Genomic DNA, 25,283 nt, shown 5'->3' with positions numbered 1-25,283 from the left:
TCTACCCATACGATTCCAAATCATCAGAGCTAATATCCTTCCTTACTATTGTGTTAACCTCCTCTTTAACCAGCAATGCTACCCCACCGCTGTTTCCTTTTTGCCTGTCCTTCCTGAATATTGAATACCCCTGGATGTTGAATTCCCAGCCTTGGTCACCCTGGAGCCATGTCTCCATAATCCCAATTATATCATATCCGTTTACATCTATTTGCGCAGCTAATTCATCCACCTTATTACGAATGCTCCTCGCATTAAGACACAAAGCCTTCAGGCTTTTTTTTTTTAACACTCTTAGTTCTTTTAGAATTATTGTTTACTGCGGCCATGTTTGATTTACACCCTTGATTTCTCTGACTTCCACTTTTGCTTTTCTCCTTCATGTCTTTTGCTTCTATCCTTGCTTCCCTTTCCTCTGTCTCCCTGAACAGGTTCCCAACGCCCTGCCATTTTAGTTTAAACCCTCCCCAACAGCACTAGCAAACACTCCCCCTAGGACATCGGTCCCGGTTCTGCCCAGGTGCAAACCGTCCAGTTTGTACTGGTCCCACCTCCCCCAGAACCGGTTCCAATGTCCCAGGAATTTGAATCCCTCCCCCTTGCACCATTCTTCTAGCCACGTATTCATCTGAAATACCCTTCTATTTCTACTCTGACTAGCACGAAGCACTGGTAGCAATCCTGAGATTACTACATTTGAGGTCCTATTTTTTAATTTACCTCCTAACATCCTATATTCAGCTTTTAGGACCTCATCCCATTTTTTACCTATATCGTTGGTACCTATATGCACCACGACAACTGGCTGTTCACCCTCCCCCTCCAGAATGCCCTGCAGCCGCTCCGAGACATACTTGACCCTTGCACCAGGGAGGCAACATACCATCCTGGAGTCTCGTTTGCGGCCGCAGAAACGCCTATCCCCCTTACAATAGATACCCTATCACTATAGCTCTCCCGCTCTTTTTCCTCCCGTCCCGTGCAGCAGAGCCACCCATGGTGCCAGGAAGTTGGTTGCTGCTGCCTTCCCCCGATAAGCCATTCTTCCCAACAATATCCAAAGCAGCAGAAAATGCTGGAAATACTCAGCAGGCCAGGCAGCATCCGTGGAGAGAGAAACAGAGTTAACGTTTCAGGTCTGGGACCCTTCATCAGAACTGGAAAAAGCTGGAGATGTAACAGATATTAAGCAGGTGCAGAGACAGGAGGGGGTGTTCAGGAGGGGAGGAAGGAATAGAAAGAACACCCTGTACTTTTGTAAGGCAGGAAAGATAAAATGTTGCAAATGGGAATGGCAAAAATCATACTGCATGAAAAATGGGGGCAGGGATAATTATCTGAAATTGTTGAACTCACTGTTGAGTCCGGCAGGCTGCAAAGTGCCCAATCACAAGATGAGGTGCTGTTCCTCGAGCTTACGTTGAGCTTCATTGCAACAATGCAATAGCCCGAGGACAGAGAGATCAGAGTGGGAGTGAAGCGGTGAATTAAAGTGACAGGCGACCAGAAGCTCAGGGTCACCCTTACGGACTGAACGGAGGTGTTCCGCAAAGCGGTCACCCAATCTGCGTTTGGTCTCCCCAATGTAGAGGAGACCACATCGTGAGCAGCGAATACAGTATATTAAATTGCAAGAAGTACAAGTAAATCGCTGTTTCACCTGGAAGGGGTGTTTGGGGCCCTGGACAGTGGGAAGGGAGGAGGTAAAAGGGCATGTGTTGCATCTCCTGCGCTTGCACGGGAAGGTGCCAGGTGAAGGAGAAGGGGTGTTAGGGGTGATTGAGGAGTGGACCAGGGTGTCGCGGAGGGAGCGGTCCCTTCGGAATGCTGAAAGGGGAGGTGAGGGGAAGATGTGTTTGGTGGTGGGATCACGTTGGAGATGGCGGAGGATGATCCGTTGAATGTGGAGGCTGGTGGGGTGAAAGGTGAGGACAAGGGGAACCCTATCGTAGTTCTGGGAGGGAGGGGAAGGGGTGAGAGCAGAAGTGCGGGAAATAGAACGGACACGGTCAAGGGCCGTGTCAACCACGGTAGAGGGGAATCCTCGGTTGAGGAAAAAGGAAGACATGTCGGAAGCACTAGTATGGAAGGTGGCATCGTCAGAACAGACGCGGCGGAGACGGAGAAACTGGGAGAATGGAATAGAGTCCTTACAGGAAGCGGGGTGGGAGGAAGTGTAGTCCAGGTAGCTGTGGGAGTCGGTGGGCTTGTAGTGGATGTTTGTTGAAAGCCTATCACCAGAAATGGAGACGGAGAAGTCAAGGAAGGGAAGAGTCGGAGATGGACCATGTGAAGGTGAGGGAAGGGTGGAAATTGGAAGTAAAGTGAATGAACTTATCTAGTTCAGGGCGAGAGCAGGAAACGGCACCAATACAGTCATCGATGTACTGGAAAAAGAGGTGAGGGAGGGGACCTGAGTAGGACTGGAATATCAAGCCATTGTTTCCAAGTGTGTCACTGACCTAATCTCCTCTGGAGATCTTCCCTCCATGGCCGCCAACCTCATAGTCCCCCAACCCCACACAGCCCGCTTCTACCTCCTTCCCAAGATCCACAAACAGGACTGCCCTGGTAGACCAATCGTTTCAGCCTGTTCTTGCCCAACGGAACTTATCTCTTCCTATCTTGACTCTTTTTTCTCCCCTTGTCCAGTCTCTTCCCACCTACATTTGCGACTCTTCCGACGCCCTCCGTCACTTTAACAGTTTCCAGTTTCCTGGCCCCAACCGTCTCCTTTTAACTATGGACGTCCAATCCCTCTACACCTCCATCCCCCACCAGGACAGCCTTCGGGCGCTCCGTTTCATCCTTGAACAGAGGCCCAACCAGTCCCCATCCACCACCACCCTCCTCCGCCTGGTTGAACTTGTTCTCACATTGAACAACTTCTCCTTTGACTCCACTCACTTCCTCCAAATTAAAGGTGTTGCTATGGGAACCCGCCTGGGCCCTAGCTATGCCTGCCTTTTCATGGGATATGTGGAACACTCTTTGTTCCAGTCCAACTCAGGTCCCCTCCCTCACCTCTTTTTCCGGTACATCGATGACTGTATTGGTGCCATTTCATGCTCTCACCCTGAACTAGATAAGTTCATTCACTTTACTTCCAATTTCCACCCTTCCCTCACCTTCACATGGTCCATCTCCGACTCTTCCCTTCCCTTCTGATGTGCCTCAATAATTCCGAGACTCGATGTTAGCGAAACAAAACAAGGCTTTTATTAACTTAGAAGGTAACACGCAGTGGAGAGAGGTATCTTCCATCTGGAGGTCTGCAGTACTGGATATGAGGCCAGACTGAGCTTGCTTACATAGGGGCCAGGTATGGGCGGAGCCCTACACACAATACATTACAATATACAATACAATGGTGAGGAGACGGAACTGAGGTAAGGGAACTGAAACCTGAAACCAACCACAGTCACAGGCAGTGATGAATGGAATATTTCATCACATTCACCCCTTCTATAGATTTAGTCTGCTCGGGGGTTTGATAGTCCTCTGCGACCGACGTGGCTGTTGTGGTGTCGCGGGTGTCGGCTGGGTGTCCCCGGTGGCCTCCTGGGTCTCTGCCGGGGGTGCCGCCAGGGTTGTTGAAGGGGTAGTTGGTGGGGGTGCCGTTGGTCGATGTTCTTCCGGGGATGATGAAAGAGTAGTGGGTGGGTAAGAGTTGCTGTGATCGTTGTTGTTGCTATTGCCGTGGTTGTTGTCGTTACCGGCTGGGGCGACGTCTTTTATGGACAGTGTCCTCCCTTCCGTCGGCGTGCCGGACATACGCGTATTGGGGGTTGGCGTGGAGTAGGTGCACTGGCTCCACGAGAGGGTCCGTCTTGTGGCCCCTCACATGCCTTCGCACGAATACCGGACCTGGGGTGGAGAGCCATGACGGCATGGATACGCCTGAGGTGGATTTCCGGGGAAAGACAAACATTCGTTCATGGGGCGTGGTATTAGTGGCCGTACACAATAGCGACCGTATCGAATGGAGCACATCTGAGAGGAATTCCTGCCAGCGGGAGATAGGGAGGCCCTTGGTCCTTAGAGCTAGAGTGACTGCTTTCCATACTGTCCCGTTCTCTTGCTCCACTTGACCGTTACCCCGGGGGTTGTAGCTGGTGGTACGGCTCGTGGCGATCCCCCTGGACAGCATGTACTGGCGTAGCTCTTCACTCATGAAGGACGCCCCCCTATCCGTATGGATGTAGCTCGGCATACCGAACAGGCAGAACAGGCTGTTGAGGCATTTAATGACCGTGGCGCTGGTCATGTCTGGGCAGGGGAAGGCGAATGGGAAACGGGAGTATTCGTCCACAATGTTCAGGAAGTAAACATTGCGGTCGACTGACGGGAGGGGGCCCTTGAAATCTAAGCTGAGCCGCTCAAAGGGCCGTGTAGCTTTGATTAAGTGGGCTCTATCTGGGCGGTAGAACCGAGGCTTGCACTCAGCGCAAGTGCGGCAGTTCCTGGTCAGAGACCGAACTTCCTCAATCGAGTAGGGTAAGTTACGGGACTTTATGAAGTGGAACAGCCGCGTGACCCCTGGGTGGCAGAGGTCGTTGTGGAGGGTCTGTAGCCGATCCCCGGTGGCGCTGGCATACATCCCTCGTGAGAGGGCGTCAGGGGATTCGTTAAGGGCCCCTGGCCGGTAAATGATGTCATACTCGAAGGTGGAGAGCTCGATCCGCCACCTAAGAATCTTATCATTTTTAATCTTCCCCCTCTGTTTATTATTGAACATAAACGCTACCGACCGCTGGTCGGTAAGTAGGGTGAAGCGTTTGCCGGCTAGGTAGTGGCGCACTGCCTCCATGATGGCTTGGGCCTCCTTTTCTACGGAGGAGTGTCTGATCTCGGGCCCTTGGAGGGTCCTCGAGAAGAAAGCTACGGGCCGCCCCGCCTGGTTGAGGGTGGCCGCCAAGGCAAAGTCAGACGCATCACTTTCCACTTGAAATGGAGTGTTCTCGTCCACTGCCTGTAGCGTGGCCCGCTCAATATCCTGCTTAATGCTTTTGAAGGCAGCGTGGGCCTCAGCAGAGAGCGGAAAAGAGGATGCTTTCAAGAGGGGGCGGGCTTTGTCGGAGTAGTTGGGGACCCATTGGGAATAATAAGATAATAACCCCAGGCACCTTTTCAGGGCTTTGGGAGTGTTGGGCAGGGGCAGCTCCCGTGGGGGGCGCAATCGGTCGGGGTCTGGTCCGATTTCCCCATTCTCCACCACGCTGCCTAGTATGCAGAGACGCGTGGTGTTGAAAACGCACTTGTCCTCGTTGTAGGTGAGGTTGAGTTTTTGTGCGGTTTTCAGGAACCTCTCGAGGTTCGAGTCGTGATCCTGCTGGTTGTGACCGCAGATGGTGACGTTGTCGAGGTAGGGGAAGGTTGCCTGCAAGTGGTGGTCATCGACCATGCGGTCCATCTCCCTCTGGAAGACCGAGACCCCATTCGTCACCCCAAAGGGGACTCTGAGGAATTGGTAGAGGCGTCCGTTCGCCTCGAAGGCGGTGTACGGGCGGTCCTCTGGTCTGATAGGGAGCTGGTGGTACGCTGACTTGAGGTCGATGGTGGAGAACACCCGGTATTGGGCGATTTGGTTCACCATTTCTGATATGCGGGGTAGCGGGTAGGCATCTAGTTGGGTGTACCTGTTGATCGTTTGGCTATAGTCGATCACCATCCGTTTCTTCTCGCTACCCCTTTCCACTACCACTTGGGCGCGCCACGGGCTGTTGCTGCGTTCAATAATGCGCTCTTTCAGGAGCCTGTCTACCTCGGTCGCGATAAACCGCCTGTCCTCCCAGCTGTACCTCCTGCTTTTGGTCGCTATTGGCCGGCAGTTAGGGGTAAGGTTCGCGAATAGCGAAGGCGGCTTTACCTTCAGGGTAGCCAGACCGCACACTGTGAGGGGCGGCTGGGACCCACCGTACTTGAGCGTGATGCTTTGGTGGTTGCACTGGAAATCCAGGCCCAAGATCACGCTCGCGCACAGATTCTTCATGATTAATACTTTTAAATTATCGTATACAGTTCCGTTAACGGACAATTGTACCGTGCAGTAACCCAGAATGGCCGATGTCTGGGTTTTATCAGCCATAGAGATGGTACCCTGAGTAGGGACGACCTTTAGGGAGAGTTGTTGTGCCAGTTCAGGGTGGATAAAACTCTCCGTGCTTCCACTGTCAATTAAACATTTAACCCGGCACCCGTTTACCTCAATGTCCACCATTGATTTGGATAGCGGGTGCGGCCTGGTCTGGTCCACTGTGACCGATGCCACTGTAGGGCCCTGATCGAGACAAGATGGCATCCACGCTGTCTGCTCACGAGATGGCGGACCCCACGAGGTCGGGCAAGATGGCGTCCAAGATGGTCGCTCCCACGGCGCACACGCGGCGGTGGCGGGTTTTCCGGCGGGGTTCCCTCTGCACACCTTCCCGAAGTGACCCTTCTTACCGCACTTAAAGCAGGTGGTGCCTTTCGCCGGGCACAGGTTTCTGGTGTGCTTTGGCTGCCCGCAGAAGTAGCAGTTGGGTCCCCGACGCGTCGCGGCTGTCGTAGGGCTTCTGGGGGGAGAGCGGGGCCCCGACGGTGCCGGGCTGCCGGGCGGGGAAGATGCCTTCCAAGATGGCGGCGCCCTTGGTGCACACGTGGCGGCGTGGACGGCACGGGCTGAAGAGTAGGCGTCCGAGTTTCTCTGGGCCACATCCAGGGATCACGCGGTGTCCGCAGCCTGTTTCAGGTCCAATCCCGTTTTTTCCAGCAGTCTCTGCTGGATGTAAGTGGAGCTGAGGCCTGTGATAAAGGCATCGCGAACAAGCTCGTCAGTGTACACTGCGGCTTTGACATCTTGGCACTTGCAGTCTTTGCCAAGCATTTTCAGGGTGCCTAGGAACTCCTCCACCGATTCCCCAGGTCGCTGTGCGCGAGTAGCGAGCAGATGCCTAGCATACACCTCATTCGTAGGCTGCTGGTAATGCGCCTTTAAGATGTCGCAGGCGGCCAGGTACGTGTCGGCGTCTTGGATGAGGGGGTAAACCCGGTGGCTTACCCAATTCCGCAGAATTCCGAGTTTCATACTCGTAGCGTCTTTGACGGCTGCGGAATTGTCCAGGAAGAATTCCATACACATAAACCAGTGTCCGAAGCGTGCCGATGCGTCCGAAGCATGCTGGTCCAAATCCAAACGTTCGGGTTTTAGGAGTTGATCCATTGTGTTGAAAAATAAGTTAATAAAATTGATGTGCCTCAATAATTCCGAGACTCGATGTTAACGAAACAAAACAAGGCTTTTATTAACTTAGAAGGTAACACGCAGTGGAGAGAGGTATCTTCCATCTGGTGGTCTGCAGTACTGGATATGAGGCCAGACTGAGCTTGCTTACATAGGGGCCAGGTATGGGCGGAGCCCTACACACAATACATTACAATATACAATACAATGGCGAGGAGACGGAACTGAGGTAAGGGAACTGAAACCTGAAACCAACCACAGTCACAGGCAGTGATGAATGGAATATTTCATCACACCTTCCTTGACTTCTCCGTCTCCATTTCTGGTGATCGGCTTTCAACAAACACCCACTACAAGCCCACAGACTCCCACAGCTACCTGGACTACACTTCCACCCCGCTTCCTGTAAGGACTCTATTCCATTCTCCCAGTTTCTCCGTCTCCGCGGCGTCTGTTCTGACGATGCCACCTTCCATACTAGTGCTTCCGACATGTCTTCCTTTTCCCTCAACCGAGGAGTCCCCTCTACCATGGTTGACACGGCCCTTGATCGTGTCCGTTCTATTTCCCGCACTTCTGCTCTCACCCCTTCCCCTCCCTCCCAGAACTATGATAGGGTTCCCCTTGTCCTCACCTTTCACCCCACCAGCCTCCACATTCAACGGATCATCCTCCGCCATTTCCACCACCTCCAACGTGATCCCACCACCAAACACATCTTCCCCTCACCTCCCCTTTCAGCATTCCGAAGGGACCGCTCCCTCCGCGACCCCCTGGTCCATTCCTCAATCACCCGCAAAGCCCTTCTCCTTCACCTGGCACCTTCCCGTGCAAGCGCAGGAGATGCAACACATGCCCTTTTACCTCCTCCCCACTGTCCAGGGCCCCAAACACCCCTTCCAGGTGAAACAGCGATTTACTTGTACTACTTGCAATTTAATATACTGTATTCGCTGCTCACGATGTGGTCTCCTCTACATTGGGGAGACCAAAAGCAGATTAGGCGACCGCTTTGCGGAACACCTCCGTTCAGTCCGTAAGGGTGACCCTGAGCTTCCAGTCGCCTGTCACTTTAATTCACCGCTTCACTCCCACTCTGATCTCTCTGTCCTCGGGCTATTGCATTGTTCTAATGAAGCTCAACGTAAGCTCGAGGAACAGCACCTCATCTTTCGATTGGGCACTTTGCAGCCTGCCAGACTCAACATTGAGTTCAACAATTTCAGATAATTATCCCTACCCCCATTTTTCATGCAGTATGATTTTTGCCATTCCCATTTGCAACATTTTATCTTTCCTGCCTCTTACAAAAGTACAGGGTGTTCTTTCTATTCCTTCCTCCCCTCCTAACCCCCCCCCCCACCCCCCTGTCTCTGCACCTGCTTAATATCTGTTAACATCTGCAGCTTTTTCCAGTTCTGATGAAGGGTCCCAGACCTGAAACGTTAACTCTGTTTCTCTCTCCACGGATGCTGCCTGGCCTGCTGAGTATTTCCAGCATTTTCTGTTGTTATTTCAGATATCCAGCATCCGTAGTATTTTGCTATAATATCCAAAGCAGTATATCTGTTTGAGAGGGGGATGGCCACAGGGGACTGTAAGGGGTTTTAGATCGCAGAGGTTTCTCTCTCTAGAGACCTCTCTCTCTTGCACAGGAAAACCTTGAGTAGTTCGACCCACTCGCCCCTTAGATTCTATACTCTGGTCCCTGAGGCAGGAACTACAATGTAGAGAAAACTCTTGTAGACCAAGTTTGGTGAAACGAAATGAAATTTTATTGCATAGGGAAAAAATAAATCAAATGCAAGCAGATAAGAGAGTACATGGGAGGGAAAAACAAACAAATCATAACGACACAATACTAACTAAGGCAAATACAGGCATCTTATACTCTACAAAAATCATCATGAAATAAGGAAACACACGGAACATCGAGGGACAACAACTCATGTTAATTGTACCCTTAAATCCACCCCCTTAAACCTATCTAGATCTGATTGTGAAGGGCCAGAAACATGCTCTCCAATCCAACTAGGAAGTGCAAGATTTTGAACCAGTCTGCGTTTGATCCTTTCAGGCGTTCCGTCTCCACGTGGATCGTGGAGCCCCAGCGAGCTGCGCCACACCTCTCCTGAGGTGGGGGCCGGGGGTGGCTGGACACCGGCTGGTTCTGGATGTCGGCGGGGTCGGGGATCGTCGGCTCGATCCTGGTCAGAGAAGCCTTGGGCTGGCCCCCATCGTTTCTTCAGTTTATTTTTGTCTCTTCTCCCGAGTTGGGAGAGGGCCTCTCGTTTTCGTCTACGGCCCGGGGTTGGTCGATAATCTCCCGATGTTTGACCCCAGGGCGGGACGCCGGCTCGAACGGTCTTCTTGATGGCGGTTTGGTCTTCTTCCTCTCCGTCGATGGAGAGGAGTCCCGCTGATCTTCTCCCGAAGCAACTCCTCTTCACCCAGCTCAAAAGCTCGGCAGGCCTGCAAGCTGGAAAGCCAACCAACTGACTGAATTCCTCCCCGAGTGTCCTCCAATTATACTTTTCCTTCAGAAGCTTTCACTTCCCGCCCAAAATCAGGTTAGTCTTTGTTTAACTTTTGGCGGGCTGGGAGCACAGCGGGGTAGTTATTATATTTTAAAATATTTTAGATGGCCGGTAAAGGCCCATCTCTGGTCTGGAATGACCTTCATTGTTTTTAATGTCCTGCTGATCTCGTTTTCTAGTCCTTGGTGCTGTTCTCATGAATATGAAATTGTCCCCTTTTGTCTGGGTCAACATTTAGATGGCCTCTGTCTCCAGGCCGATCTTGACTGGATCTGCATCTAATCCATATGTATATGTGGGGGTCTGGTTTCGTTCTCTCAGAAACGGCTTCCAGAACTTACTGTGGGTTGAGTCCACAAAGCTGTCTGAGGATTTGCAGGAACCATTTTAAAATGTCCCAATAAGCCGGTCACGTGGTATGGCGGCCATTTTGTATGCCCCTTTTTCTGGGCTTTTAAAACAGTCTTTAAAAATCATGGCCTCTTCTGCCATTTGACCCTTTATAATATAAAGTTCAATATTGTGAATCCTACACTCCCCCCTGATGATACTGAAACTTGCTTGAAGTATCATAATTCTGGGTGAGCAAAATTTTCTGACTTTCCACAATCAAACCATCCCCAGTATTTACCTATCTATGACCCCACGACACATGCATTTCCCACTTCAGAAAAAACCTAGTGTACATTAAGCATCTATAGATGGCAATACCTTGGAGTTAAAATCTGACAACTTACTTCGAGGCGTGGAGGGGGGGGCCTTATACCCCTATATCACCTAGTGCATACACATTACCCTTTTAATAATAACAACACATCTAATTCAAATGCAATAAGAAAATAAAGTACACACACGAAAATTACAATGCACATGAATACATATCAAAAATAATACAGAGGAGGGAGGGAAAACTTTAACTTTATACACAGCAGCAAAAATCTAAACAGGTGTCTCTTCTACCCGCACATAATGCTCCCTCCATTCCCCTCTATTTTCATACTTTTGCGAATGTTTGACCTTTTTACAGTGTACAAACAGTAAATAAACTACAATGATAACCTGGCACACTACAAGAATGTGGGAGGCTATCCTAATCCAAGAAGGGACTTCTATATTAGTGAACAGGTCCCACCACGGTGGGGTCACTATGTCCAATATGTCTGCCCCTATCGCTAAAGTCTTCTGCTCCAGTGTGTAGAAGTGTTTCTGTGAAACAACAACGGCTTTTAATATCTTGGTGAGGTGTTCAGGGAGAGGGGGAATGATATACCCAAAATGTGCAACGAATTGCTGCAGATCCGCGAAATTCTCTTTAACAGTGATGTGAACAGTGGAAGGTTCAGGGATGGGGACAATTCGCTCTTGGGCCACTTGAACTTCTGCCCTGGGCTTGAAACAGAAGCTGCTGTCACTGACCGGACACCAACTGTGCTGTCCATGCTGGTAGTGGGGCGCTGCAGTGGTGACACAGTATGTCCCACCTCCTATATATGCCACCTGCGGGGGCACATGGCCTTGTGCCATTGCCTCCATGGTGCAATTTATAGGCTTCGCGCCAGCAGTTCTGAACCCGCACTGTGGTTTTGAATGGGCATTCAAGTGCTGGGGACACAGGATGATGTGTGCTCCCCGGCTCCGGCACCCCGAGAGGTCGGTACCCGTCATTGCATGCTCCCATCGAATGACGTAAGGTGGGACCCCTGTGTAGCGAATGTGTGCACCCCCCTGAATGACTCCAATGTTCTCCACCCTGTATACCGGGGCGGGTTTAGCTGTCTTTCCCATCACCGGCATTCTTACCACTATACCCATAATGGTGTGATTAGACCGTCCACCGGGACTGGGTAGGCCTCTGAAGCTAGTCTGAGCTGGCACGGACTCAATGCATTCTCAAAAGGGTGGAGGGCTGCGAGGTGCTTGTTGCTGATCCAGGAAGGGACTAAACCTTGTTTCAAATCCTCCAGGTTACTGCGGCCCTCGCCCAGTAACCACGCCCCATATAGCACACAAGCTTTGTTCTGCGCAGCCTGATCGGACGCGTTCCGATCCTCCCTGATGAGAGCATTTACCGTTTTGGCATGTTTCTCCAGTTCAGCTATTACCTCTTTTAAGTGTAGTGTCATGGCCTGGTCCTCGTGTAACTCAGAACCCACTACCTTATTCTCGTCAGTCAGTATCTTTCTTAACTGTGTTTTCAAACCATTGATCTAGGTTTGCAGCTCCACATCATCCAGTGTGTTGATGACGGAAGTTCCTGTATTAAAAGCTGTGAAAATATCATTTACTGCACCCCTTCTTTGTCTCCCTATCCTGTCCAAGATCTCGTGTGGTGTACAATTCGGCTCTGTCGACATCGGCAAAGTCGAATTCGTAAAACTGTTTAAACATGTTTGTTAACAGGACCTGGTATAATTGCTCCATTTGCCTGGGGCACCACTCTGGCAATCTTACCTCAGTGAGGTTTAAAATCACCGAAGCCACCGTGTAGTGGACCCCTTGGTACAGTACCTGACCTGTGGGTACCAGTACCAATCCGTTCCCGGGTCCCTTTGTTGTGGGGCACCCTTCCTTGAGGGCTTTTGCTACCGGAATTGTGGGCAGGGGCTTGCGGGGTCGGGTGATGAGCTCAGTGGCGTTTACTGGGATCTGAGAGTATGGGACTCCGCACGCCCGTGTGCTGACGTCCCACCTCATTCCTTGCCCAGCATCCTGCCACTGTCTTTGGAAAAAGATAGAGACGCCTGTGGGGCAAGCGCGTTCTGAACCCCACATACAGATGTAGATCCCCTCATCTGGTTCCCACCATTTGTCCCAACAGACACTCAACCCCCCATGAGTTCCCGTAATAGTCTGATGGGTGTTATTACCCAGTCTCTCCCACTCCACAGTGGAGTTCTTCATGGTGCTGCTCAACTTGCGCAGCCACCACCAACGATCCAAAGGTACCCGTCCATGACACACCAGGCAGATCTTCTTCCCCACGGTGACGCTTATCCTGTGTGCAATGATCCGCACCCTGGGGCACATCAGAGACGTTTCTCTGTATGCGAACCCCATCTGGCTGGAGTATTCAGTAGAGTTCGACCCCAGCCAGCCTGGCCATCTTCCTTCATGGAAGTAGACAGCAGTCTCTTCAGCATCCCGTGGGCCGGTTCCATCAGTCGCGACGGGGCCTCTGTTGCCAGAGCACCTGTAAATTGTGGAGTCCTTGGTGTGGCCCCGATAGGCCCAGCTCCATCCGATCGTCATGAACACGATGAGGATCCCTCTCATCCTTTCTGGCTCCTGTAACAGATTAAACAATATAGCCAGGCTCCCGAGAGATTCCGGCTTGGGTGACGGCATGATCGGGTCTTTCGACCTCGATCCAAACTACACACATACTGGGCAGATTTCAAAACTACTTAAACTCTAAGGCCTAGAAATTGGGTTGGTGGCGCTGAGCGCCTAAAGAGACCTAGAATTGGGGCAAAGCCCTATGTTGGGGCGGACGCTATGAAGATAGCGCCAACTCAGAAATTGACTATACATTTAGCGCCTGCGCTAAGTGTTTGCGCGCGCCCACGAGCGCAAGCAGCTCATGACGTCATTTCAGCGTGCAACGCCTTTTAGGAGCGCCTGAGCGGATATTGGGTGGCGCCCAGAGCCTTAACGCCCAGTGCTATTAGTGACAGTTCAAGGGAGGGCTAACAGGCCCTTCTCGGAGTAGGGCAGCGCTATTTAAAGGGGACAGCTCTAGTGCAGAATCTTCTGCCACTTGGCCTGCTCATTGCGATCGCTGCTAGAGAGAGTTGGCGAGCTAATGTGGAGCGGAGTTCTGGGATTTGAGCTTCACAGTACTTGGGACCCTCAACCCTGTCCGAAGCACTTGCAGCACTACACCTAAAAGCCTTTTGACCAACTGGCATCGGAATGGGAGCTTGTTCGGAGGGTGACGGACTCATCGCCCAACACTGTAAAGGGGCAGAGAGACGGCGGGAGAGAGGGCAGGGATTGGCCAGAAGGAGGAGGGGCAATCGAGGTCGGCCAATCCGACAGGATGCTGCGAGGGTCTTTAGGCAGCAGGTGACAAGCCTTGACATTTCGGAGGAGCAGTGTTAGCGAAGGCTCCGAATCTGGAGGGACATTGTTACTGATCTGTGCCACCTGCTTGGTCAGGATCTGCAGCCGCGTGAACGCTGCAGAACCTCTCTGTTCGTGATGGCTACACTGACTGATTGCCTCCATTTTTATGCCAACGGATCCTTTCAGTCAGCCATTGGGGACAATGCGACTGACGCTCAGGCTGCAGTCCGCTGTTGCATCCGGCAAGTGACAGGCCCTTATAGGCGAACGCGTCCATTCATTACCTTCCCTCGGACCCTGCACAAGCAGGCGGAGGAGGAGGAGTATGAGGAGGAGGAGGAAGATGGAAGGGCTGCTGAAAGTGGAAGGTCCATACATCAGAGGCTCCTCTGGACTCGTCTCGACACCCCTGTGGCGCAATGATGAGAGTCTTACCTCATGCGCACTTTGGATGTTTGAGGGCCTCTGCATGCCAGCATCACTGAAAGTAGTCACATGCACCAAGCAACATTGAAACTTCTGTTTATTGACACAAAAGTCTTTCATTACAGCTAAACAAAGTAAAGTGAGCAGAAACCATAACTTACAAAATAAATTTGACCTGTTCGGCCAAGCCGCAAAACTCAACAAAAATCTGCAACTATAACAGCAGCTGAAGGTGTCCTTCAATTTGAACAAACAAACATCTCAGCACCTCCCTCTACAACTGGCCCCTTGAGGGAGAACGACTTCTCTTTCGCGCCCAGCCCCTTCCCTCCCTGCTGCTCCTACGTAATTGCACCCCAGTGGCGGGCTCAAGGCTGGGGGACGCTTGCTGACTGTCTGGACGCGCAGAAGCCCCTAAGGTACGGCCTGGCCAACCTCTGGGCTTGGAGGGTGCGGACGCAGGATGCTTGCTTTGAGCATGGCTGGAAGCAGTGTGGGCTGCAGGTGGTGGCAGCTGCAATGCAGGCGTCCCAGCGCTGGCATGTGCAATGGTCTCCTGACGAGAGAGGACACCTGCACCATGGTCGGACGACACACTGGCTATCTGAGGGGAGCGGCTCGGCTCATCCGCCACAATCGCAGGCTCCACGGATTCTTGGCATTGTACGGGAGTGGAAGGGCCCGGGGTGATCCTATCTGATGCAGAGAGGGTGGCTGCAGTCAGACATCGCATTGCGTCAATCTGGCTGTGGAGGAGCCCAGCAAGTGACTGCGTGGCAACAGTGAGGACCTGTGTGCCAGGTGCCAGTGCTTCAGAGAACACCTGGACAGTTCTTCCCATGGCTTCGGACAAGGCAGGTGCCGACCGCTCCACTGCCTCGGACAAGCCCTGCACAGACCTTTCCAGGGATTGTCCGAAGCCCTGAACAGTCCTTTCCATTGCCGACTCAAAGCCGTGGACAGTCCTCTCCATTGTTGGGCCGAAGCCCTGGATAGACCTGTCCATTGTTTCCCCAAACACCTGGAGAGACCTCTCCATTGTTGCGCCAAAGCCCTGCAGAGTCCTCTCCATTGTTGCCCCGAAGTCCAGCATACTCCTAGCCAATGAATCTATTGACTCGGGCATCTTCTCCACTGCAGCCATCAGCTCCGTGTGTCTGACCCGGGCCTGTTTGCTCATCTCTGCCAGGCGATGCACCTCATCTGCACTCTGTGCAGCAGTCATGACGACCTGCCTTGCCCCGCGGGGAGACGGTGGGCGAACTTGCCTATCCCCCCTGCGTTGCTGCATGCCGCTTGGTCCGGCAACTGGTTCATCCTCAGAGCCACCCCCCCTCCCCTCCAGGGGCCTACTATCCCCAGTCTGCAGATGTCTCAGCTCCCTGGATTCTGCAGCGGCTGGTCCGGATTCCTCCTGGTCCTCGCCTCCGGTGGCACTGGCAGCTTCAGCGCGTTGAGCCCGAGTTGGTGCTGCTTCATCTGAAAGTGGGAGGTGGAAGAATGGCTTTAGCAGAAGGACAGGTTTGCTGAAAGGCATGCCAGATTGCGGCAAGGCTCTGACATGGCTGCACACTGAGGATGCATGCTGGCGGGGGGACCAAGTGGAAGGCAACAGGTGGAAAAGGTGAGAGTCTTACCCTCGCTGTCGGAAATGGGGTCGGCAGATGCAGTGGTGACTGGACCAGACAGACGTCCTCCAAGTATCTGGTGCACTCTCTCCTCCAGATCCATTAGAGTGACCACTTGTGCAGGTCCGCCACCGGTTCGACGCTGCTCCTTCCGAATCTGCGCCATCTTGGACTGCAGGGGAAAGAAAGGGAGGTTCTGTTACATGAGGCCTTCAGACCTCCTCGCATGCCCCCATTGTGCAAGAGCCCTTACATGAGGCCTTGAGACCTCCTCGCATGCCCCCATTGTGCAAGAGCCCTTACATGAGGCCTTGAGACCTTCTCGCATGCCCCCCATGGTGCAAGAGCCCTTACATGAGGCCTTGAGACATCTGTCCATGTGTGTGCCCAGAAAGGGCCATGGGTGCATACTGACAGATGGCCATTGGCGCATCATTGCATCAGGGTGCCCGAAGTCAGCTGCAGATGGAGGGAAGCACAAGTTTGGTAAACCATCACTCACCCTAACGATCCGTGTGAGGTCGTTGAATTTCTTCCTGCACTGAACAGGGGTCCTGGTCGCCATGCTGCTGGAATTCACCCTCACAGCAACCTCCCTCCAAGATCGTCGGTAAGCCTTCTGATTTGGCCTCTTGCCATTATCCGGGTACAGGACCTCCCGACGGTGTTCAACTGCAGCCACCAAGTGGTCCAGAGCCTCAGTGCTGAAACACTCTGCTCTCGGCCTAACCTTCTCCATAATGATGACCTTGTACCGCCAGACAAGGGCGAGCGCCGAATCTGAGGCCTGCAGAGCGTTGGGTGTTGAAGCTCAGTCTGACTGACCCACCCCTTTAAGAGCCGGCCGGCGCCTGTAGGTCTCGTGCTTTCCCGTAATTGGGTTCACCTGCGCTGCGCCCGTCCGTGTCGATATTGAGTAGCGCCTGACCTTTTGCGCCTTAAGAGCACCGTGCAACGGCTGATTTAGCGCCTCAATCCCCTTTGGGGGCGAAGCAACCCAATATCGCGGCAGGCGCAGATAAGTCTCGTCTGGCTATAAACTTTGCGCATCGCCAGTTCTAACGCCTCAACCGGGGCTATACCCAATTTCTAGGCCAAATCACCTTAATATTTACACACCTTAAACTTAAACTTAACTTATGTACAGCGCCGCCCGTCCCTGGGCGGCTTGCCCAATCCCTGATTGGACTGCAGCTCGCCGCTCCCTGTGGCGGGGCTGCAGTGACCTGTGGCTTGGCTTCTCCGCAGCCTTTTGCTGTTAATCGGGGACTGCGTTTTGTCAAGGATTTCTCAAGTCGGTGTTTACTGGGAGCGGGGGACTCAGACCAAGGTTTTACTGGCTGAGGCGTTCGAGTCGACCTGCGAAAAGGTACTTTGGGCGTGGCTCCCTTAGCGAGTGGACCTTCGGGTGGGACCTTAGCTCTCACAGCCCGTGGCTCTTCCATGCCTGTGGGCTTTGGCTCCCTCCCCTCATGCTCCGCCCCTTGGGGATTCGGGCAGGCTCCCTTGGCGAGTGGACCTTTGGGTGGGACTTTATCTCTCACAGCCCGTGGCTCTTCCACGACTGTGGGCTTCGGCTCCCTCCCCTCAGGCTCCGCCCCTTTGGGATTTGGGTCTGTGGCAGACGATGACTCCTCATCTGTCCCTACAGGTGGAGGATCTCCGCCCCCAATTTCTACCTCCCCCACGCTCGAGTCGAGGGCGGGACCTCCGTCGTCCGACTCCACCTCCTCCAGAATCGTGTCGAGGGCGGGACCTTGTTGTTCGGGCCCCTCCTCGTCCGAGTCACAGGCCATAGGGGAAGCCTCCCCCCAGGTGGGCGGGACAGCTTCTCCTTCCAAGCAGGCTACAACGCCAGCTTGTGTGGTCTGTGACTCATCGCACGCCTCAGGCTGAGGATCTTTACCCTCAGACCTGGCTTCGGTTGCTGATGCTCTTGCACCCGGTTTAAACAGTCTTATGTGAAACCACTTGTTGCGTCGGGACACCTCTACTGCGCAACTGGCGTGGACTGGTGGATTTTTCACCGATTCCGGTCTATCCTCCTGGTCTACGGCTCTCTCGCCAGCGCATAGGGTTAGACCCAAGAATTTTACTTCTCGCCGGCCAACCCGCGCCTTCGTTGGGTTTTCCTTAACACTCTCTATCTCTTCCACATTCGTACCCGCTCCCCAGAGACAATGATTTCTCAGGTCCACGTGGATCCCGTGGGCCACCAAGAAATCAGAGCCCAGGACTCCCGTTCCACCTCCCACCTCCCACTTCATTAGTGTACACTTCCACGTGGTGCGGAGTGGTCGTAAACGAATGGAGAGGGGAAGGGAATGTGCGCCAGCCTGTTCTTCGCCCGTGAAGCCCGACAGGAGGTATGGGACCCCGGTGGACAGAGACGAGGTGGTGGGGTTATCTGCGTGGATTACGGTGCACAATGCTCCTGTATCCAACAGATAGGTCCCTTTTACCTCCTCCACTTCCATCTCCACGAGGGGTCATCTCCATACATCATATCGCAGCGCACACAGGTAGACGGGCTGCGCCGACTCTAGTCATTTGGGCACAACGGTCGGGGTTTCGGGCACGACAAGACCGGTGGTGAGAGCTATTTTCCCCTGTGAAATCATCAGAGACCGCATTGTCTCTATGATTGATTCAATCGCAGCGGGATCCATAACTGCACCAGCTCCTTGTGCTGGGGCAGGAGCTACGGCTTGGGTTTGGGCTGGTGCTGGGGTGGCGGTCTGGGCTTGGGCTGTGGGAATTTTCCCTTTATTATCCTTCCACGGATTTCTGCAGTCCTTGCGCCAATGTCCATCCTTCCCACACCCGTAGCAATTGAGCTTGGCTTGGACAGGGCGATTCCCCTCTTGACGCCACTCCTTCTTGCTTGGGGCTGCGGGTTTTGCCTCATGCACCTTTCCCTTCTGGGGAGGTGTTTCCTGACCTCTACAATTCTTGTACGCAACATTTAGCTGACGGAGTACCGTCTCCTCTGTGACACCGGGACCTTGGGGATCAAACCAAGACCTGGCTAGGGCCCGCATCTCTGGCAAGCTGTTGGTAACCAAGCAACGGAGCCAATGAACCCGCTGTTCGTCGCTCATTGCAGCCCGCTCAGGCATACCCGGACAGCTGCGCCGATACACTGGCCACAGCCTTTCTGCGAAAACCCGTGGGGGTTCTCCAGATAGCTGCACGGTCCCTTCTACATTGTTGAACGGACTACCTTCGTCCACTCCCATCACTTCTAAAACTTCCTCCCTGAGATCCGTATACCCTTTCCGTCCCCTCTTACTCTCATCTGAGAGGCACTGAAGGATTGTGCAATCCAGGGAGAAAAGCAACAGTTTCACCTGTTCCTGTTCATCACAGTCATTAATGGCTGCTGTTTCCTCTATCTCCCTGAAATGAATCGAGGGATCTCCCTTTACTGTGAGTCGTGTGAGCTGGTTCACCATGGACCTTAATTGCGGGGCAGCGTAGGGCACCACGAGCTGGTTCTGGTAGGGTCCGACATCGCCATTGGCGGCGTTGGGACCGAACCTCTGGTGCCGAGCGGGACACATTGGTGCCGGTCCCGGCTTTGCTACCAGTGGTTGTTCTTTCTCACATTCCACCTCTGCTACCTCCTCTTTTACCACCCCCTGTTTTTCTGGCCAAGTCTCACTATAGCTCGGCGGTGCTGAGGGCTCGGTGGCTGGTACCACAACTACCTCAGCTGGAATCGGCTGTTTTGATTCCTTTAAAAAGTCCATGTGACTGGCTTTCGGGCTGACGAGACACACCATGCCTTTTGCCTTAACCAGGGCCGTTCTTAGGTCCTCTATGGTCTTTTGGCAGGGGACGTGGTCTGTGCTCTCAAACCCATGCTCGAGGGCTAGCTTGTAAACTGCCTTAACCTCCACTACTCTCTCCTCCTGCACTCTTAGCTGTTGTGTGAGGCGGGCGTTTTTCTCCCGGACCCTCGTTTCATTGATCTTTGCCTCAGTAACCTGGCACTCCAGGTACTCTATCCTAGCCTGATGTTGACTAGCTACCACTTGGCGTTCCTGATTTAGCGCTTGAAGCGCTGTGATGAGTTTTTCCCCACCCATGGCCTTTTCCTCTATCTCTGCTGCCTGGGTTGCGATCCTGGCTGCCTGTGCTGCGATCCTGGCTGCCTGTGCTGCAACGACCCGGTCCAAGATCTGGACCTGCTTCTTGTAACACATCAGCCACACTGCCTTCTCCACTGACTTCTTATGCTCTTTGCTCTCTGTCCACCTGATGGCTGCGTCCACCGGATGCCCATCCAGTAAGAGATCGGAAATCAACTGCTTAGTGAGATTTACCTTGCCAAAGACATAATCCGCTATCCTCTCATCCATTGCATTTCGACCATTCAAACTCGGATCTACTACATTGCAATCCTGCTGCCAGAGCCCTGCCGCGGTTGCCATTTTCTGTAAGGGGTTTTAGATCGCAGAGGTTTCTCTCTCTAGAGACCTCTCTCTCTTGCACAGGAAAACCTTGAGTGGTTCGACCCACTCGCCCCTTAGATTCTATAATCTGGACTTTGGGGCAGGAACTACAATGTAGAGAAAACTCTTGTAGACCAAGTTTGGTGAAACGAAATGAAATTTTATTGCATAAGGAAAAATAAATCAAATGCAAGCAGATAAGAGAGTACATGGGAGGGAAAAACACAAACAAATCATAACGGCACAATACTAACTAAGGCAAATACAGGCATCTTATACTCTACAAAAATCATCATGAAATAAGGAAACACACGGAACATCGAGGGACAACAACTCATGTTAATTGTACCCTTAAATCCACCCCCTTAAACCTATCTAGATCTGATTGTGAAGGGCCAGAAACATGCTCTCCAATCCAACTAGGAAGTGCAAGGTTTTGAACCAGTGTGTTTGATCCTTTCAGGCGTTCCGTCTCCACGTGGATCGTGGAGCCCCAGCGAGCTGCGCCACACCTCTCCTGAGGTGGGGGCCGGGGGTGGCTGGACACCGGCTGGTTCTGGATGTCGGCGGGGTCGGGGATCATCGGCTCAACCCCGGTCAGAGGAGCCTTGGGCTGGCCCCTGTCGTTTCTTCAATTTATTTTTGTCTCTTCTCCCGAGTTGGGAGAGGGCCTCTCGTTTTCGTCAACGGCCTGGGGTTGGTCGATGATCTCCCGATGTTTGACCCCGGGGCGGGACGCCGGCTCGAACGGTCTTCTTGATGGCGGCTTGGCCTTCTTCTCCTTCCTCTCCGTCGATGGAGAGGAGTCCCGCTGATCTTCTCCCGAAGCAACTCCTCTTCACCCAGCTCAAAAGCTGGGCAGGCCTGCAAGCTGGAAAGCCAACCAACTGACTGAATTCCTCCCCGAGTGTCCTCCAATTATACTTTTCCTTCAGAAGCTTCCACTTCCCGCCCAAAATCAGGTTAGTCTTTGTTTAACTTTTGGCGGGCTAGGAGCACAGCGGGGTAGTTATTATATTTTAAAATATTTTAGATGGCACCAGTACTGGGGCAGGAGGGAGCTGTTCCGTTGGGACGGGCTTCACTTGGCCAGTGCTGGGACTAGAGTCCTGGCGTATCATATAACTAGGGCTGTAGAGAGGGCTTTAAACTAACTAGTGGGGGGGAGGTTCCCAGAGAGCAAATAATAAAAATAACAACAGAGAAGGCCATAGACTTAGGTAGCAGTGCGGAAATTAAAAACCAGAGTGTCAGGAAGGGGTAGAAGGTATGGAGTAAAAGGTAAAGTAATAAAAAGGGCAAAAGCAGGAACTAAGTGTCACAAAACATCTTTGGAAGTTCTCTATCTGAATGCACGTAGCATTCGTAACAAAATAGACGAGTTACTGGCACAAATAACTACATATGGGTATGATCTTGTGGCCATTACAGAAACATGGCTGCAAGGTGACAATGCCTGGGAATTAAACATACCAGGTTATTTAACGATCGGGAAGGACAGGCAGGAAGGAAGGGGAAGTGGGGTGGCTATGTTAATAAAGGAAGGAATCACTGTAATACAGAGAAATGATATTGGGTCAAAAGATCAGGATAATGAAACAGTTTGGGTGGAGATAAGGAATAATAAGGGGAAAAGAACACTAGTGGGTGTAGTCTATAGGCCTCCGAACAGTTGCAACTCGGTTGGACGGAGTATCAATCAGGAAATAGTTGAGGCTTGTAGTAAGAGAACGTCTATAATTATGGGGGATTTTAACTATCATATTAATTGGACAAATCAAACTGGGCAGGGCTGCCTTGAGGATGAGTTCATTGAGTGTATTAGGGATGGGTTTCTTGAGCAGTATGTAACTGAACCGACCAGGGGACAAGCAACCTTAGATCTGGTCCTGTATAATGAGACAGGATTAATTAAAAATGTCCTAGTAAAGGATCCCCTTGGAATGAGTGACCATAACATGGTTGAATTCCATATTCAACTAGAGGGTGAGAAGGTTGGATCTCAAACAAGCGTGCTAAGCTTGAATAAAGGAGACTATGAAGGTATGAGAGCGGAATTGAGTAGAGTGGATTGGGAAAATAGATTAAAGGGTAAGACGATACATGATCAGTGGTGTACATTTAAGGAGTTATTTTACAACTTCCAAAAAATATATATTCCACTGAAAAGAAAAGGGTGTAAAAGAAAAGACAGCCATCCATGGCTAAGTAAAGAAATTAAGGATAGTATTCGACTAAAAACAAGGGCATATAAGGTAGCCAAATCTAGTGGGAGGATAGAGGATTGGGAAAACTTTAAAAGACAGCAAAAAATAACAAAAAGATTGATTAAGAAAGGGAAGATAGATTATGAAAGTAAATTAGCAAAAAATATAAAAACAGATAGTAAGAGTTTTTATAGTTATATAAAAAGAAAAAGGGAGGCTAAAGTAAATGTGTGGTGTATGTGTCTTTAAGAGCCCCTGTGTACTGTAATGCCGGCAGTGGCCACTCGGGCTATATAAGCCTGTATAGTGTTTTGTATCTGTTAGTTCACCTCCAGACTTTGTCCAGTAAACACCTGTAAACCAACTCCTGCATTCCGTGTCTTCATTAACACACGGATACAACAGTGGCGACGAATTGGAAACGGACTTACCTGCAATTCGGCAGCACCTCAAGGAGATCGATTCCTCAGACGAAGGAAGAAGAAAAAGAAAAAAAAACCTGTGGTTTCACCAGCTAGCCGGGCTGGTGGCAGGTACTGCAATAATCCTTCCTGGGCGGCGGGCTGGGGCTCGATCGGCTAGCTCTACAGCGGGGCCAAGCAGTGAAGGCGCAGGCAAACAAAGACGAAGGGTGGAGCACTCGGGAGACGACCAGCTCTGCAAACTAGGTCGGCGTTCGGACCACGCAGAGGGCGGGGAAAGTCCCAGAGAGTCCGGTGGGAACAAGTCTCCGACTATTAAAAATATTTGTATAGATAAAAACCGCGGAGAACAGCGTTGTCAGCAGCAACAGTGACGGGAAAGCGCGGGAGGCGCCATTTTTTTTCAGGATGCCTAAGACAGGCATTATTACTGTTTTCGATAATGATGTAGAGGATTGGACCACATATGTGGAAAGAGTGGAGGTATATTGCACAGCAAATGAAATAGAGGATGATAAAAAGGCATCGATACTCCTAAATCTAATGGGCGCAAAGACATACGGGCTGTTACGAAACTTAATCACTCCAGCCAAACCGATGGGCAAGAATTTTAAGGAAATTGTTGATACCCTACAGGAGCACTTAAACCCAACACCGCTGCTGATAGCAGAACGGTTCAAATTCTTCAGGAGGAATCAGCACAAGAATAAAAGTAACGCTGATTACCTCACCGAATTAAGGAAGCTATCAAAGCACTGCCAATTCGGAGCAGGACTGGCAGATTCTCTTCGAGACAAATTCGTCTGCGGTCTCCTAAGTGAAGGAACACAGAAAAGGCTACTTTCTGAGAAAGATTTAACACTGGACAAGGCTTTCAGTATGGCTGTATCATACGAAGAAGCAGCGAGAGGAGCTGCAGAGATACAGCAAAAGCCACAGGATTTCAGCACCCATGAAATGACACAGGGTTTCGAGAGATGTTATCGGTGCGGCAGATCCACCCATGACCAAAGGGACTGCTGGTTCAAGGACAAAGCATGCAGGCAATGCGGAAAAATGGGACACATTGCACGTGTATGCCATTCTGGAAACAAAAAATCCACTGACAAAAAAAAAATCAATAAAGAAAAGTACAAAAAGGTACAAATGATGATGGACAGTGGCTCCGAAGACCAGAAGAGCAATAGCGACTCCGGAAACAAGAGACTAAGCTGTCTCAAATTACATAATGTAATTGCCAAAGAAGATTACCAGACCATTTGGGTTACCCTCACGATAGCAGGGTCCCCAGTTAAAATGGAGCTAGATACAGGATCAGCTCTGACCGTCATAAGTCGACAGGATTACGAGCAGCTATTTCCGCATATACCCTTGAAAGACACATCCATTATCTTAAAAACATATACGGGGCAGAAAGTATACCCCAAAGGGAAAATAAAGGTGCCTGTTGTATACAACGGCAAGGAAATACAGAAGTTGTATTTATACGTTCTGCAAAATGGTGGTCCACCGCTGTTGGGACGTGAATGGATCAGAAAGATATGTTTAGACTGGCACTCCATTCAGGCACTGACGGTGACCAGTAAGAAAAAAAATGATGATGACGTCATACCTGAACGATTGAAAGACATCTTGGCCAACGCCAAAGAAGTGTTCCAACAGGAACTAGGAACCTTGAAAGGAGTCACTGCCTCAATAAAGGTGGAAGATGCGGCAATTCCCACGTTTTTTAAGGCAAGGCCGGTGCCATACGCAATTCGTCCAGCAGTCGAGGCACAGCTGGAGAATTTGGAAAGGACAGGCGTGTTATCCAAGATAGATTGGAGCGAGTGGGCAACACCCATCGTCCCGGTCATGAAGAAAACTTTGAATAATGATAAATTTGAAGAACAGAGAAAAATTCGCATCTGTGGGGACTTCAAGGTGACTGTAAACCCAGTCCTTCACATGGTACAGTATCCTCTTCCGAGGATAGAAGATATTTTCGCCTCACTATCCGGAGGGAAACGTTTCACAAAAATTGACTTGGCACAGGCATATCTACAGATGGAGGTTGAGGAGACCTCTAAAAAGTATCTCACAATAAACACACACAAAGGCCTGTACCAGTACAATCGACTGGTTTTCGGAGTAGCATCAGCTCCAGCTATCTGGCAAAGAGCTATGGAACAAGTCCTGCAAGGGATTCCTAGGACTCAATGCTACCTAGACGACAGCCTTGTAACAGGAGAAAACGACAACGAGCACCTTGCCAATTTGGAGCAGGTGCTCACTAGGCTGAGAGAACGGGGCCTACGAGCAAACCGCCCCAAGTGT

The 25,283-nt window shown here is 51.5% G+C and overlaps 1 long non-coding RNA gene across 2 annotated transcripts in view; it reads left to right on the top strand.

Annotated features, from left to right (window-relative positions):
• LOC147110839 (uncharacterized) overlaps positions 1-25,283 on the top strand; it is a 99,904-nt gene that overhangs the window by 6,426 nt on the left and 68,195 nt on the right. For both annotated transcript variants that reach the window (XR_015079994.1, XR_015079995.1), the window contains exons 2-3: positions 9,303-9,795; positions 20,802-21,300. This is a non-coding gene — a long non-coding RNA (uncharacterized LOC147110839). The remainder of the gene's footprint in view (positions 1-9,302; positions 9,796-20,801; positions 21,301-25,283) is intronic.

The sequence above is a fragment of the Somniosus microcephalus genome, chromosome 11, assembly GCF_052327205.1.
Source record: "Somniosus microcephalus isolate GS21.2 chromosome 11, FLI_Smic_1.0, whole genome shotgun sequence".
Classification (NCBI taxonomy): domain Eukaryota; kingdom Metazoa; phylum Chordata; class Chondrichthyes; order Squaliformes; family Somniosidae; genus Somniosus; species Somniosus microcephalus.
Note: the sequence above shows the minus strand (reverse complement) of the source record. Positions and strands in the feature narration are given on the sequence as shown.